General features: G+C 42.0%; 1 long non-coding RNA gene across 1 annotated transcript; it reads right to left on the bottom strand.

The window, feature by feature from the left end:
* Positions 1-1702: 1702 nt before the first annotated feature.
* LOC116981333 lies at positions 1703-11349 on the bottom strand. The gene is made up of 3 exons (XR_004414212.1): positions 11277-11349; positions 3420-3574; positions 1703-2543 (listed from the first exon to the last, which is right to left on the bottom strand). It is a non-coding gene; the product is annotated as an uncharacterized LOC116981333 (long non-coding RNA).
* Positions 11350-17423: the final 6074 nt, after the last annotated feature.

The raw sequence follows: 17423 nt of genomic DNA, 5'->3' as shown, positions 1-17423 counted from the left end.
ATGGCAAAGTAAGGGACCATTAGATGAACAAAGAGGTTGTACATTTGAAAAAGGAAGCGGATGCAATGTTTAGAAGGATGAAACCAGTGGGACTATAAAGCATGCAATAAATAGCTCAGGCCGGCAATTAGAAGGGCCAAAAGGGACCATGAAATAACACTGGTACTTGTATTAAAGAAAATCCCAAGGCTTTTTATATGTACATTAAAAACAAAAGGGTAACCAAGGAGAAAATAGGACCACCCAGGGATAAATCATGGAATTTATGCTTGGAATCGGAGGACGAAGGTGAAGTACTAAATGAGTATTTGCATGTGTATCCACTAAGGGGAAGAATATGGAGGACAGTGAGATCAGTGTGGGGAATACCAATATGCTAGGCAGTTTCAGATCAGGAAAGTGGTGATATTGTATTTCTTGAAGAGCTTTAAGGTGGATCAATCTCCAGTGCCTGATGGGATTGATCCCAGGTTATTGAGAGGAGTGGAGATTGCAGAAGCCTTGACGAAGATCTTTGTATCTTTAGTAACAGATGAGGCCCCAGAGGACTGAAGAGTAACCAATGTTGTTCCTTTGCTTAGTGAAGTTAACATAATCCAGGAAATTATAGACTGGTGAGCCTCATGTCTGTGGTTGGGAGGTGCTTGGAGAGGATTCCTCTGGATAGGATGTACTTTCATTTGGAAGAGAATGGACTAATTAGGGGCAGTCAAGGCGGCACCGTGGCGCAGCGGTAGGATTGCTGCCTGGCAGCGCTTGCAATAGCAGAGACCCGTGTTCGATCCCGACTACGGGTGCTGTATGTACAGAGTTTGTACGTTCTCCCCAGGTGGGTTTTTCTCCGAGATCTTCGGTTTCCTCCCACACTCCAAATATGTACAGGTATATAGGTAAATTGGCTTGTAAATGTACAAATTGTCCCTATATAAGATAGTGTTAATATGCGTGAATCGCTGGTCGGCGCTGACCCGGTGGGCCGAAAGGCCAGTTCCGGCACTGTATCTCTAAACTAAACCAAACTAAGTATCGCTTTGTCCATGGCAGGTCAAGTCTTACAAACTTGATTGAGTGTTTTGAGGAGACGAAGAAGGTGATCGATGAGGGTAAGACAGTGGATGTTGTCTCCATGGACTTTAGTAAGGCATTTGATGAAGTCCCTCATGGTAGGCTGATCCAGAAAATTAAGATGAATGGAAACCAGGTGACTTGATTGTTTGGATTCAGAACTGGCAAAGGCGATTAGTTTAAATTGGTATCATGTTCGTTACAAGCATTGTTGAACAAATGATATGTTATGTGCTCTACACCTTTTTAGGAGCCATTCTGATCAATTTCCTCTGTATCCTCATCTGGTTGTTCAAACCCTACTTAAAACTGTGGTGCATAGAAGTGAACACGCCCGTGCTTCAGAAGAGTTTTGCATGATTCTCTTATTTTTGAGTTCTGTGTCCACAAATAAAAATAAAAGCCTCTTAAGCAATTATAACAGCTTTATGAACTGGTTCTTCCACCTTCACACCTTTGTGCTTTCCCTTCACTCAATATTCAAGTGTAAAGAATAATAGACTGCTTTTAATTACAGTGAGCCAAAAAGTCAATTGAGAAGTACATAAACATTGTTAGCATTTAACACAAAGTCGTATATCCTCTTGCAACTGAAACAGGACACTCCATATCTATTGCATTGAAATTACAAAATAAATATTGTTCCAAATTTATTTATTGGTTAAATTCCTCACAACTACTAAACCTACTGAAGCCTGGAAACTGATGCCTTAAAAAAAAATATGGCCAGGAAAGTCAGTTACTTTAATTCAGTGCTATGTGAATGTAAATTGATCTTCCCCAAATTGAAATGCAAGGATGACTATTTCCAGATCATTTGATCTCATTACAAAACAATCTGACCAAGCAATTTCTGAAGTGACTTATGCTTGGTGCTAAACACGAACCAAATGGCATAAAAAAAAAAGAAAATGCTGGAGATACCCAGCACCTGTGAAGAACAAAACACAAAGAAACATTTCAGGTTAATGATCTTTCATCACTTCTCATGAAAGATGCTGCTTGACTTGCATATTGCAACATGTGATGAGTTCCTCTTTTGCCAATTTTCAGTTTTACAGGATTAAATTCAGCAATGATTTTCCAGAGTCATTGGCAACTCATAAAGTAACTGTGTTTAACCACTCTGGAAGGATAAACAGTTAACGTTCCCGGTCAAACAACTTTATCAGTACAGAATATGTGAGAAATGGAAATCTGAAATGAAAGCAAAGTGCTGGAAACATTTCCATAAATGTGCTTGCTCTACATTTGTGTTATTGAAGAGATCATTCACAGAGTCACTTGTAAGTTCTGCTGTCTGCTACATTTCTATCACTCTGGAAGCTGACTGCTTATTCCAAAACCCAGCGAAACTTCTAACCAGCTCCATGACGTTTCCAGAACTTTGTAACAACCCAAAAGGCGCAACTGACTGCAAATGTGCAATCTGGAGCAAACAACAAATGGCTTGAAGAACCCAGCAAGTTCAGCGACATCTGTGGAGGTAAAGGAACAGTTAACATTTTGGTTCGAGACCCTGTGAAAGGACTGAAAATGCGATTCATTTGCAACCTGATCATCTGAGTGGTTGCTTGGTTGTCTGTCTACACTGTTTATTGTGCATGTACTTTTGTGACTGCCATCTCAATTTAAAATACATTTACATTAAATTGAGACGTTAGTCACAGGACTATCAGGTTGCAAATACTTTTCATAAGATCGTAAGAGATAGGAGTAGAATTAGGCCAATCGGCACCTCAAGTCTACTCCGCCATTCAATCATGGCTGATCTATCTCTTCTTCCTAACCCCATTCTCCTGCTTTCTCCCCATAACCCCGGACACCCTTACTAATCAAGAATCTATCTATCTCTAGCTTAAAAGTGTCCACTGACTTTGCTTCCACAGCTTTCTGTGGCAAAGAATTCCACAGATTCATCACGGTCTGATTAAAGAAATTGCTCATCTCCTTCCTGCAAGAACCTCTCACCCTAGACTTTTCCACTAGTGGAAACATCCTCTCCACATCCACTCAATCCAAGCCTTTCCCTATTCTGTACATTTCAATGAGGTCCCCCCTCATTCTTCCAAATTCTAGCGAGTAAAGGCCCAGTGCCGTTAAACGCCTTAATTTTGAACATATAACTATTTTATTTGGTGTAAACAAGGCTTCTTGAAATATCCCTATCCACTGATACCTAGTGTGTGAATGCAAAAGACATGGGAGAAAAGAACAAACCCCTCTTTGTCCTTGTTTTCCATTTCCCTGCATCTTAAAACGTAGTTTTCTCTGACTTTTCAGGCTTAAGTACGTTTATTTATTATGACATTATTATTCTTTATTTATTGTGACATATTAGCAAACTATCTTACCTATATGAGTTTTAAAGTGCATATCTATATTCAAACTGAAAGCTGGTTGGTGTCAAGCATCTTGTGTCTCCACTGAAGAGATTTGTTTGGAAACTGACAAGGCAATCTCTTAAGTGGCCTCTGGCGCAAGACAACAGCTGCAGTACTCATCATTCCTATTGAGGGAAAAACAAGCCATTAGAACGCATTTCCAAATATAACATGGTATTCAATGAGAAGTAATATTTTATCTTTCAGAAAATCATGATACATTCTGTGAATGCAGTCCTTATATTTTGCATGTGCTTCCAAAAATAAATATACTATCAAAGCTAAAATAGTAAATTAAGAAATGCACCAACCATTATGTGCTACTTTATCATTATTGTTTAGATGCTTTTCACTCACCGATCTCATAGGGGAATGAAATTTATTTCTGAGGCATAAGGAGCCAAAAGTTGCTCAGTCACGTTTTGATTGCTGTTTATGTAGACAAGTTAGAAGAAGGGTCACGACCCAAAATATCACCTACTCCTTCTCTCCATGATGCTGCTGTCCCGCTGAGTTACTCCAGCATTTTGCGTCTATATTCTAGTTAGCAGGGTTAGGTTGTATGTAAGTGGGAAATGCAGATGCACACTGATTGATTGCTGTGTTTCAAAGCTAATCAAAATAAAATATTTGATATTCCTGAGCATGAATCAGGCTGAATGTTCAAGGCTCCTGTTTTCAATCCTTAGCTGACAGATAGCAACATCAACTTGGGGAGTCGCATTCCTTGGCCTACAATCTTACTGGCACCTTGCAGCTCAACGCCATATCTTGGTTCTTGGTTACTTGAAAGAAGTGTTTCTGGATATGCCAACCATGTTATCTTCTGCATTCGGTGGCAACATACAAACACAAAATTAAAAAAACACAATTGATTGTAGGAGTCAAAATATGGTAGTGGAGGGCTGTTAATGAGACTGAAGGTCTATGACCTCCTTCATGGTATGTCATAAGAATCGGTACTGGGTCCACTATTGTTTGTCATGCATATTAAAGAAGTTAACAACATGACAATGTTATTCACATAGTTAGTAAATTTGCAGATGACACCAAAATTGGTGGTGTAGTGAAGAGTTTATATAAGATGACCACAGGATTTTGATGATTGGGGAAATATACCAAGGAATAGCAGGTAGAATTTAAGTGTGAGGTGTTGCATTTTGATAGCTTAAACCAGGACAAGATTTAAGTTCATAAGTGATAGGAGCAGAATTAGGCCATTTCACCCATAAAGCCTACTCCAGCATTCGATCATGGCTGATCTTTCTCACTTAACCCCATTTTCCTGCCTTCTCCCCATAACCCCTGACACCCGAACTAATCAAGAATCTATCAATCTCTGCCTTAAAAATATGCATTGACTTGGCCTCCAGTCTTCGGTGGCAATAGATTCCACAGATTCACCACCCTCTGCCAAAGAAATTCCTCATTTCCTTCCTAAAGGTATTCCCTTTTATTCTGAGGTATGGCCTCCAGTCTTAGACTCTCTCATTAGTGGAAACATGCTCTCCACATCCACTCTATCCAGTCCTTTAATTGAATGGAAGGGCTTTTGAGATTGTTGTAGAACAGAGGGTACAGATACATAGCTCCATGAAAGAGGCAACACATGAAGACAAGGTGGAGAGAAAGGCATTTGGCACATTTGCCTTCGTCGATCAGGCATTCTTCTTCTTCTTCTTCTTTCGTGTGGCGTGCACAGCCTAAAGTTGTTGGACAACTTGTTCTATTTGATCTTCCGTTTGTGCACGTCGAGTTGATTGCAATAGTCGAAACAGGGCGGACCACGTGAAGGTTGCAATCTTCCACCCCGGTCAGGCATTGAATACAGAACATGCAACTGTAGTCATTGGTGAGACTTGAAGTATTGTGTGCGCGTCTGGTCACCCAATTATACAAAGGATGCCATTAAGCTGGAAAAGGTGCAGAAAAGATTCACGTGGATGTTACTTGGGCTGGAGGATTTGAGTTATAAGGGAAATCTAGATAGAAACAAAGAAAATAGGTGCAGGAGTCGGCCATTCGGCCCTTCGAGCTAGCACCACCATTCAATATGATCATGGCTGATCATGAGGGGTGTAGACTAAGGAAGATGGTCACAGTTTTTCCATATTGCAGGGAAGTCTAAAACTAGAGGACATAGATTTAAAGTAAGGATGAAAGACTTAAAAGGGACATAAGGGGCTTTTTTTTACACCAGAGGGTGGTGCATTTATGGTATAGGCTATCAGAGGTAGTTGTGGAGGAAGGTACAATAACAATGTTTCAAAGAATTTGGACAAGGACATGAATAGTAACAGTTTAGAGGGAAATGGGCCAAATACAAGCAGATGCGACTTGCTTAGAAGGACATTATGGTCGGCATGTACAAGTTGGGCCGAAGGGCCTGTTTCCGTGTTGTATAAGTCTTGAGGTAGTTGACTAACTTTTAAAAAATTGATTGGGACTCGTGTTATCTACCATACTTTCTATTGATGGGATAACTCCATTATAACAAATAATATTACCAGAATGAGTATGTTATCAGAGAGCACAATATGCTTGGGTATTTTCTGATAACGATGAACAATGTTATGCACGCGCCTGCCTTTTTCTAGTATCGATAAAACTGTATAACTTGTACAAGTGCCCATGCTTTGATCTGAGCTCCAATAAATCTTTAAGGCATTTGTATGCCATCCTGAAGATTTTGCTGAGAACAGAACGTACGTAGGTTTATTTTTGGATCAAACAAACTCCAACAAATTAGAGGTGAGTCTGAACATGAAGTACTATTATCTGATTGTCAATGCCAGATGGGTTCATGAAGGATGATTACTGCACTTATTCTCTTCCTGGTTCCCATAGTACAACATCCTGACTGGAATTGGCAGGCTCAATGGCTTTCTCTATGACTGTTCATGCATAACCTACAAGAATGGTGGTCAAACACTGTTTCCTAAAGATCATATGTTGATAGTTAACTAGGTGCAACCTCCTGAGCAATTTCAGTTCAAAGTCAGGCTGAAAGCAGGATATAAGGACATAAATCTAATGAGTTGAGCATGTCTAAACCAGATATTGCAAATAAACTTTTTTTATCAAAGGGTGAATCATAAGGAATAATCAATCAGTTGGTCACTGGAGAGAAAATCATCTCAGGTATTTAAAATACATATAATTCTACAATAGGAGGAGCAAGATCCTCATAGATGGGCCAAATTACATGTATCAATCCTTTCATTTAAGTCTCCTGGTTTGACATACAAAATCAAAGTTAATACTGGAGTATATGAGATCATGGCATGAGTTTAAACATGGGAAACAAAATACAATAAACCCTCATTTTAACAGACCTCTTTAGAACAGATTTTGGTTATGGCGGACGGGGCTATCCATGGCTGCCTGTGCCACCCCCAGCCCGTGTCACTTCCGGACCGGACCTCTGCCACCACTGCTGGCCCACACTGCTTCCTCGGCTGCTTCCATGCCTCACCTGCCGCCGCCACCACTGACCCTTACTTATATTCCCCCACGCGGGCTGCTACCGTTCACTCCGCCGATCCTCATCTCCCCTCCCCCTTTGGTCTGTCAACTCATCTGGATTCCAGGCACTGTTCCGGACCGAGAGTCTGCAATAGGGTCTCGACCTGAAACTCTCACCTACCCATGTTCTCCAGAGATGCTGTCTGACCCGCTGAGAGTTACTCTACTGTTTGTGTCCGATTGTGTATCAACCAGCAACTGCAGGTGTGTGTTTCTACTACTTAAACAATGATAATACCTTTCTCAGTTATAATGGACAATCGACAATTACGGACACCATTCCTCCCCTACCCCACCCCCAGGATGGTCTGTTATAAAGAGGGTTTACTGTGTTCACCTGGTTCACGTGGACTACTCCATGCTGTTGGCTCCAAGTGCTGCAGGTAGATTAACTCTCCTGTATCCTACTGCTCCCCACTTCCAACAGGGGACCTCAATAATGGCACCATTGGGTTCTGCTACCCGTCCCTCTGTACCAACCATAGAGTATACTTCAATACTATTCCTAAATCAACCAATGCCCCCCACCATGCACCACCCCTCACACTCCCTTCCTCTCTGAGCCCCCGTCACTATCCCTATTACCTCCCCGAGCCTCCCTTCACCTTTCATTTCCATTCTGATCCTGCCCTTACCACTGTCAGGTTTTCAGCATCCCCCTGACCTCTGTCTTTGTGATTGAACCATCAGTCAGTCCTCAGCAGAGGCTTTATCTTTGTACCCCTTTGCCCACACCTCCACAAGTTCTGAGCCCATCTTTATATTGAGATCTTCTTCCATTGCTTCTGCCTACAGGCCTTTCTCTCTGGTTCGGAGTTCTCACTACCCAGTGACAACCCATTCTCCCATCGACAACATTTCTCCTCCTCATGGACTCTCCCGCCAGCCTTCGACCCTCTCTGGACCTTTTTATTTCCAACTGCTGGCACAATATCAACTGTCTTGACTTCCCCACTCCCCTTACCCACTCCAATCTCCAACCTTGCGGGTCGGACCCCGGGCCTCCGAGGAAAAGCCTCGCAGGTCGATGAAATTTGTGTGGCCATGGGTGCCTGGGTCGGCACAGCCCGCGGCTGGGGCTTGGGTTGGCGCCGCAGAAGCGTCCTGAGCGGACCCGGTGTTGGTGGAGAGTTCCTTGAGGACGGACATGCGGAAGTGAGGACGCCGCTGCCGAGAGAAGAAACAAAAGAGGATCCGGCGTGGGGGGAACGCTGTGCGGGAGGGGGAGTACAAAGGGGGACCTGGTGGGGGAGGGGGAGTTTGGAACTTTGTAAGTGTCCTTTATGGGCGACTACTTGCATACTTTGAGTATGCAAGCAAAACATTTCACTGTGACTTGTCACATGTGACAATAAAGTATTTGATTCAATTCAATCTCATCCCCTCTGAACACACAGCCCTCTGTTCATTCAGCAACTGTCCCAACATTGTTATTTAACCCATTCTTCAATTTCGTTCTGGTGTACTCTTTAACAGAATTCAATTCAGTCCATATGATATCATGAAAAGGCCAAGTGTCAACAAAAGCTTTGGGGATCCTGAAACACCAGCTTTACTACTCCAGCTAAGTTCTAGAACAACGTTTTGTTTGTTCCATCAGCAGGGCTGATCTACCAGTGAAGGTGCTACTCTGTTATACAGGCAGGAGAGAGTATTCCCAAGACTCTTCTCATCAATTCTAAACCCCCAAGATGTCTCAACGTATCAGTTGCAACATGGTCAATGAGAACTCCTGCATACCAGTCACTGTCCTCGATGAGATGATGAATCGGTACTTCTTCATGTTGGACAACACATGCAATTAACACTGAAGTACGCCTAATATATTCTGTGTAGGAACTTAAAAGTCTATCAACAACAAGGACTTGATATTACCATCTCTGATCAAACCTGTCAAAAAGGGTTTGCACCAGTGGTAAGCAAACCAACATGAGAGGCAAAGTTATTCAACTTCACCGTACCAATTTAGCTGTAGACGTCAAGACAAGTTTATTGTCATAAACTCAAGTACAGTGCGGTACAGGTATAATTATCCTTAGTTACAGGATCATCATAGGCGCAAAACCTCAGACATCATACAAAAAGCATAAACAGTATAGACACAAAATGCGGGAGTAACTCAGCCAATTAACCTACAAACCTCTAAGTCTTAGGAGTGTGGGAGGGAACCGGAGATCGAGGAGAAAACCCACGGAGGTCATGGGGAGAACATACAAACTCCGTACAGACAGCACGGAGCTGTAAGGCAGCAACTCTACTACTGCGCCACCATGACGCCCTAGTCATTTCTGAAGCAGGTGTCGATATGTGCTATAATCGGTCTCTTGAAGCACTTCATTATGGTAGATGTAAATGCTACCCAACGGGAGTCATTGAAGTACGTCATTGTTCTCCTGCTGGCCACCAGAACGATGGATGCTCTTGTGAAACATATAGGCCACTCAGACCGAATGGAGAGAGGTTGAAGATATCCTTGGATACTCCAGCAGATACATTTGTTCTTGACGGCATTGGAAGGTGAAACTACATTTAATTTCTCATTATATAATTTAGTCTACAACTATGGATTTTGTTTGGCTTTTGCACTATGTCACGAGGACAATGAATTCCTCAGTGGTAGAGAAGGTGGGACAGTTGGTGATTCGGATGTTGAGAACAGACTTACAAGAAACATCTGTGAATTAATTATGCGAGCGGAGTCTGGACAAAAAGGAACTGTCTGACTTGCATCAGATCTTTTTCCTCCTTTTCCTTGTGCTACTCTGCCCAATTCTTCATCAGAAGGGTGGTGCCAAAAACCATCTGCTCATGTAGCATGCAGAAAATCACAACAAATCTTGGCACCCATTCAACTGCGTAGTGCAGTACTTTTCCAGATAAATCTAAAAAGCAGAAGTGTTCTTTGCACTAAATGTGCGCTCGACGTGGTTCCTATTATACGCCTAATGTGCATGTATGCATTGGTTCAAGGGGGAAGTCATGAGCCATGTATTTAGTTAATAACTCTTGTCAGTATGGCAGCTGGCATTCAGCTGCAACTGTCACAAAATGAACAAATCATGAAGGGTGACGGGATATTTGGGATGCAGAATGCGCTGCCTGTGGTCTCACTGAGGGAGTAGAATTCCTTTTGGTTCTGTTAAACTGCCAAGTTCACAAGTTATGCATGCAAATATATAGAGTGAGCTATCATTGGCACCCTGCACCATGGGAAACCCAACAAATCCTACAACTTCTTGCGCTTGCTGTGCCTGTTTATGTCTGACAAGAGTTAAGTGATCAACTTATCTTTCTTCGCAGTGGATCAAAGGAACACAAGAAAGTTCTTTAGGGCACAGAGGTGGATTGATATTCCAATAGGATCAAGGCTGATAACTCCATAAACCCAACTTTGTCCACGTCCCCATTTTTTATACTATCTGCACATAGCAGAAACTCCCCAATCAGTTAAAATAGTTTCTGTTTATTTACCCTTTCCTTTCCCCTGAGAATCTTGGAAACTTCAAATAAGCACCCAATAACCTTCCAAATTCCAAAGAATATAACCCTTGACCTGTGCTTGTAATTTAATATTTGGTGTTCGGGTATCATTCTAGGTAACTCTGTTTTGCACTACCTCCAAGGAAGATTATGTCATTCCTAAAGTGCAGTGCCCAGGATTCTCCCAAGGTTTTAGACGTGATTTAAATAGGATTTCCTACAACTATATAATTACTTTATGTGAAAGCAATCTAGGGTGGATGCAAGAAATGTAATATAAAAGCACAAAATGCCAAAAATACTTGTCAGGACAAGCAACATTGGTTCAGTGAAATATAGAAATGCGAAAATGACATAATATCATGTGCAACTGATGAGGAAACTACATCAGATGTTTAAAGGTGATTTGTAACCACTGGCATAGCACGAGCATCCGGCATAGTGGAGCTCCGGTAGAGTTGCTGCCTGACAGCACCAGAGGCCCGGGTACAATCCATATTACGGGTGCTGTCTGCACGGAGATTATGCGTTCTCCCTGTGACTGTGTGTGTTTTTTCCAGGTGCTCCGCCTTCCTCCCACACACTAAAGACGTACAGGTTTGGAGTTAATTGGCTTCTGTAAATTGTAAATTGGCCCAAGTGTGTCGGACAGTGCTCGTGTGTGAATGATCATTGGTTGAAGCGGACTCGGTGGGCCTAAGGGCCTGTTTCCACACCGTATTTCGAAAGTCTAAAATCTGAAGTCAACCAGATTAATTAGTGAGGCGACATGAATGGGCAGCAGATAGATAGTGCTGCTGCCTCATAGTTCCAGTCACTCACGTTCAGTTGTGTCCTCCAGTGTTGCCGGCTTCCACTACACAGAAAAGTTGCAAAGTTCAGCAACACAAAATATAAAATGAATCTGTGTAAATTACATACCATCTCGAATACGTAAACTAAACTGCCATTGTGAATTGATCTGCCAGAAAAAACATTTTTTTAACTTTAAGATATGTTATTTCCACACCAATCACTTCCTGCAAAAGGACCATTTAAGCTGAGTCCACATTATCTGCATAATGAAGCTTCCATTGAGTTGTGGTCCTTAAAGCAATAATCAATACCTCTTGAAACTGAATGTAAAGAACCTGGAATCTGCAAGTCAAAAATGTATTTAATGTTCCCACTGAGTTTGCAGTAATTTATTTTGTTTAATGCTCTGCCAATTCAGGGATTAGTGTCCAAATAAAGTTTATCTTCTGAATCATACGTGCCCTTTGAGAATTATTTTAATTGCAATAAAACCTCAGGTAATGTGTTGGTAAGGTTACTGTTCATTACAATTAACTTCTCTTTTGTGTGTTGAAATCTGAGCATTGCTTGCAATTGAATGGGAGCCTTGGCACAGCCAGCAATCATTTTAAGTTTTTTGAATTTGTCTGGTCTGAGGTAAACATCAATATACTACTGCATATGTATTGTTTGAACCATTTTTGATTTATGAATCGACTTTGTTGCTAAATACACATGTCATAATTGTTCTTACTATTTTATTTCTGGCTCAGACCCAATCCCTATGGCTACAGCCACTTCCTGTATACAAACCACAGCCTGTATAAAGCAGGCCATGCTGAAATAATTCTTGCACTTCTAAAAGCAGAAGATGACCAGAGCCAATGAACACAGGGTAAGGTTACATGTTGGAAAGTGGCTGTGAACCATGCATGACCATGAATTTGAAGTGGAAAGCATCCTCATGATTATTCCTAAAACAATTTGGATGCGGATCAAGTAACTTTTCACAGATTAAAATCCTTGCGGATTAGATGATTAAATCCATTCCTAGCACATACATACTCTCCATAAAAGAACTCTTGCCTGCAATTTTTCAAGTTGTTGATCTCAATTTGTACTGCAATGAGTAGGTTCTCTCATGACTTGTTATATTCTTTCAAAATAGCTTGATTAATCCCTTTCAAAATTTCCTAAAGCCAAAGAATCACTTCTAAACTGTTCTAAAATGTAGGACAAACAACAGACTATTTTTGCAGATTATTCCCTGATATGTGAAAATGACAAAATATTTATTTTGAAGTTGGTGATATTGCCATGTCATACAAATTTGGAAAAGTATCGAAAATATGTAAGATTGCAGCAATAGGTTAAAAAAATAGCTAATAGGCCTGTGTGTAGTTCATGATACTTTATATAATGATGGACATGAAGGGTCATTCAAGATAGTTAATGTCACGCACAACTAGGCAAGCCTGAGAGAAGACATGGACTTGAGTGTGGAATACACCCCGATAAAAAAAAAACTGGAATACACACAAGCACAGTGCACACCGATGTCAAGGTCTGATTATGCTTTTTAGTGGCAATGTAATATGTGATCATAGAATCATGGCAACAACCTCATAGAAAAGAACCCACCTCATCCGAGTGGCCTACTCCTGCACCTATTTCTATGTTTCTGTTTCATCCATGTAGACCATGACGTGTCTAGCTAATCCCATTTGCCCAGATTAGGCCAGTATCCCACTATGCCTTCCTATCTAAGCGACTGTCCAAACATCTTTTAAATACTGTAAATGTATTGGTTTCCATTACCTAACTAATTTGTTTCAGACATTCATTCTCTGTATGTCAAACATACCTCATCTCTTCTTTAAATATGTCCCCTCTTACTTTACACCTATGGCCTCTAGTTCTGCCTTGGGAAAATACCCTGATTATCTATCTTACCAGTTCCCCTCATAATAATATTACTGTATGAACCTCCATGAAGTCACCCCTCAGCCTCCTACATTCCAGTGAGAACAAACCCAGCCTATCTAACCTCTCCTTACAACCACACCTCTCGGATCAAGGCAACATCCTGGTGAATCCATATTCACCCCGTAATGATGAAGAGAGATGGATTTTACACATTTTTTCCTTATCTTTGCTTTTGCTCGATCTTCAGGTTTGACATCAAAATTTCAGTTGATGCAGCAGGTGGAGGTGGTTTTATTGCTGATAAAGTCAACAACAATCTGGAATTTATGAATAGAAATGAGGCCAGCATTTTCCCTTTCTAATCACCCAATGCAATAATTATAGCAAGCCAATTAGTTAACAAACCTGTACGTCTTCATTGCAGTTTCCCTTTTAGTTCTTCATTCTTTCAACCCCTCCCATTCCTCCCCCCCTCCCCCTCCCATCTTTTCAACCTCTCCCTATATACCTGCTTTACAAAATCTACTATCCTCCACTTTGCTCACTCTCCCTGTGACTGCAAGAGTTTCCTCCCACATCCCAAAGTTGTGCATTTTTTGTAGGTTATTTGGCCTCCATGAAGTTGCCCCCAGAATGTACGGAGTGGATGTGAAAGTGAAATAACATAGAACTAATGTGAATGGGTGACATATGGTCGGTATGGACTGATAAATTGAAGAGCCTGTTTTCATGCTGTATCTTTCAACCAATCAAAGGTTGGTTGAAATATTGGCATGGTAAGGGAGCGGCCAACTAACAAACAATAGCAGTTTAAATAAATGACTCATTTTCCAATTTACAATCAATAGCTAATCCCATGCTCCAAGGACCATTGATGTGGCCTCAACTATTTATAATCTGTACTAATTACTTGGATAAAAGGATAGAATCCACTGCAGATAAATTTACAAGTGATAGAAAAATAAAGAGACTATCAAGCTTCAGAAGGACACAAAGAGCCTACCAAAGGATATATTTATAGGTTATGTGATTGGACAAGAGTTGGTAGATGTGGGAAAATGCGAGATTGTGCACTTTGGAAAGAAGAGTGAAAAATAAATTGAAGCAGATTGAAACTACAAGATTGTGCAGTGCAGAAGGATCTCAGGATAACAAATATTGGAATGTTGGCCTTGAGTATGTTGCAAGGGGTATCAACAATTTTACAAGTTGCTAGTGAGATCACATTTTGAAGAAGGGTCTGAAGAAGGGTCTCGACCCGAACTGTCACCTATTCCTTCGCTCCATAGATGCTGCCTCACCCGCTGAGTTTCTCCAGCATTTTTGTCTACCTTCACATTTTGAATGCTGCATGCAGGTTTAGTACTTATATTTACTGTGATTGCATTAGAGGTAGTGCATAGAAGGTTCACTGGGTTGATTCCTGAGGGTATATGGATTCAATTACAAATAAAAACAAGGCAGATTGGGCCTGTGCTCATTGGGAGAATGAAGTACAAGAGGAAACCTTATTGCGATACAAAATATTGTGAGGGTGGGTTGCCAGAATAGATACTGAGGAGGCTTTCCCTTAGTGAAAATATCTAGAACGTGGGGCATAGAGAGCTGGGCATCCGGACTGCTCCTAAGGAGGACTTGGCCTCATCCTCAGCGGAGCTCGTTTATGGGTCACCACTCACGGTGCCCGGGGAGTTCGTGCCGTCGGCGCCGGGGCAGCAGGGAACGCCCTCATCCACTCTGAAGCGCCTTCGCGAGCGAGTTGGCAGGCTCACGCCTGTCCCGACATCCCGCCATGGGACATTTCGCCCGCACGTGCCATCAACCCCCCAGGACTGCCCCTACGTTTTCCTGCACCGTGATGCCCACTGGACGCCACTCCAGACGCCGTATGAGGGCCCGTTCCGGGTGCTGGAGTACGGACAGATGACCTTTGTGTTGGACATGGGGGGCCTGCCAGAGGCCGTGTCGATTGACCGGTTGAAGCCGGCATATCTGGACATTGACCAACCTCGGCCTCGAGGGCGCCCCCCTTCATGGCTCCCTCCGCCTGTCACTCCACCTGTCCTCCCGCCGGTCCCTCCACTTGTGCCTCCGCCAGCCCCTCCGTACGCGGTCTGGCCGGGTTGTACGCCCGCCAGTGCGTTTCGTGCCTCCGGTTCCGGGGGGGTCCTGTGGCGGCTCCCAAGGGTCGGGCCATCCCAACTATCAAACCCCTCGGCACGGAAATGGTTGAGTCCAGAGGCGGCCCTTAGCTAGAGGGATAAAAGGCAAGGGTTTGGGTGCCATCTACCTCTTGAGGACTTCTCTGATGACAAGAAGGACATTATTAAAGGTACCTCCCGAAACACCTGGCTCCTCGCTTTCATTTCGGGACTTTCGCCCCACATTGTATTGTATGTGTAGCAAATTTGGCTATGCTAGACCAATAGCGTTTTCCAATCCAATCCTGTATTGCTCTTCTTGTATTTGCACGCAGATGTTATGGTTGGAGGGCATACTGGGTGTGAAGCCTGAAACGTGGGCAGTGATTATTGTCCCGCGGAAACCAGCCCACGAGGCAAAGTCAGACAGTAAAATAGTGTAAACTCCCTTCAGATAAAAGACCCCCATATTTGCTTTCCAGAAGCACGGCAAAGACTAAATTATTTTTATGACCTACAACTACTTGTATATTGTGGAAGTGAAAATCATTCCTTTTATTCAAAAAAGTATGGATTAATATAATAAGGAAAGTCCCATGAGGGAAGTCAATGGTTGCCTGCTCTTGTGGGCATCCTGCAATAATGGTAAATGCCAGTGCCTGCAATGTTCCACATTGAAATCAAGGTAAATAAAAATAGTTCTACCTAAATCTAATGAGTGTTGCTCTCTCTGATATAGCAGTGTCCAGTAGATTTGAATTCACAGCAAGATAGTGCTCCAGCCATTTCAAAAGTTCATTCTCAGCAATTAAATTGAAAATTAATGTGAATGTAATGTAATGTCCAGGAACAACAGCATGGCACAGATCTTCCCACAGAAAGTTACGTCCTTCAGAGATAAAACAAAAACCCAAGATAGTGAATATATTGTTCATTGGAAAGGTTCAAATCCCTTGTGATATCTCCGAAGACTCTCAGGGAGTAAACTTCTCATTGTGAGTCTTTGCTTCCTGTCCCAAAATCGGGAATCATTTTTAAGGGCCAGGTTGGACCATAACAGTAATAACTGTTGCTAGCAGTGTCAGCTCAGAAGTTCTTGCTGAATGCAAATCTCAATGGTTAAATGTTGGAAAATGACTTTCTATTACTTTTTACACACTGTGTGGATTTTAGAAGATGTTTGAGCAGGCCGCATGCATCTCTGTAGTTGCCTGGTTGATCATCTGATGTCAGTTATGTTTACGTTAAATAAGAAGAAAAGTAACAAACCAGTGACACGTGCTTCTGGTTCTACTGAGATTACTCAATGACGTTTGAAGCGTGGACCAATTTATATCACTATGGGTATGCTTATGTGACAGATATTTCATTTGGTACATGACTGATACTAGGAACACCTCAGCTGCTTAAATGTGGTTGCCGCGTAGAAGTGCCCAGTTAAATTTCATATTGTATAATTTAACCTGGAAGTGCTTGCCAGTGCAATCCACTGTGAGTAAAGTAGAAATTGGATCATAAAACAACCATTTTAAGGATACTAGTCAATCCAGTTTCCAGGCTATTGAGCATAAATCAGGAAACCATTTGTGGTTTGTTTTTGAAAAGTAATCTGAGCATAAACAGGTTGTTAACAAACTCTCGATTGCATGTATTCATGAAAATGACGAAGATATCAGCATCTGGTTATATCTGGTAAAAATAAAACACATTTAATGTCAGAAGTGGATTGGATTGTTAATTTGGCTTTCCATAACATTATTTACTTAGAGGAAATTGGAGGAACAGCACCTCATATTTCGCTTGGGTAACTTACACCCCAGTGGTATGAACATTGACTTATCTAACTTCAAGTAGCCCTTGCTTTCCCTCTCTCTCCATCCCCTCCCGCTTCCCAGTTCTCCTACCAATCTTACTGTCTCCGACAGCATTTTATCTCCGTACCGCCACTCCCCCGACATCAGTCTGAAGAAGGGTCTCAACCTGAAACGTCACCCATTCCTTCTCCCCAGAAATGCTGCCTGTCCCGCTTGAAGGAATGGGTGATGTTTCGGGTCGAGACCCTTCTTCAGAGTTTGGTTTGATTATATTCATGTATAGTATTATCTGATTTGATTGAACAGCATACAGA

Source organism: Amblyraja radiata, chromosome 15 (assembly GCF_010909765.2).
Source record: "Amblyraja radiata isolate CabotCenter1 chromosome 15, sAmbRad1.1.pri, whole genome shotgun sequence".
In the NCBI taxonomy this organism is placed as follows: domain Eukaryota; kingdom Metazoa; phylum Chordata; class Chondrichthyes; order Rajiformes; family Rajidae; genus Amblyraja; species Amblyraja radiata.
This window is presented reverse-complemented; position numbering and strand designations above follow the sequence as displayed.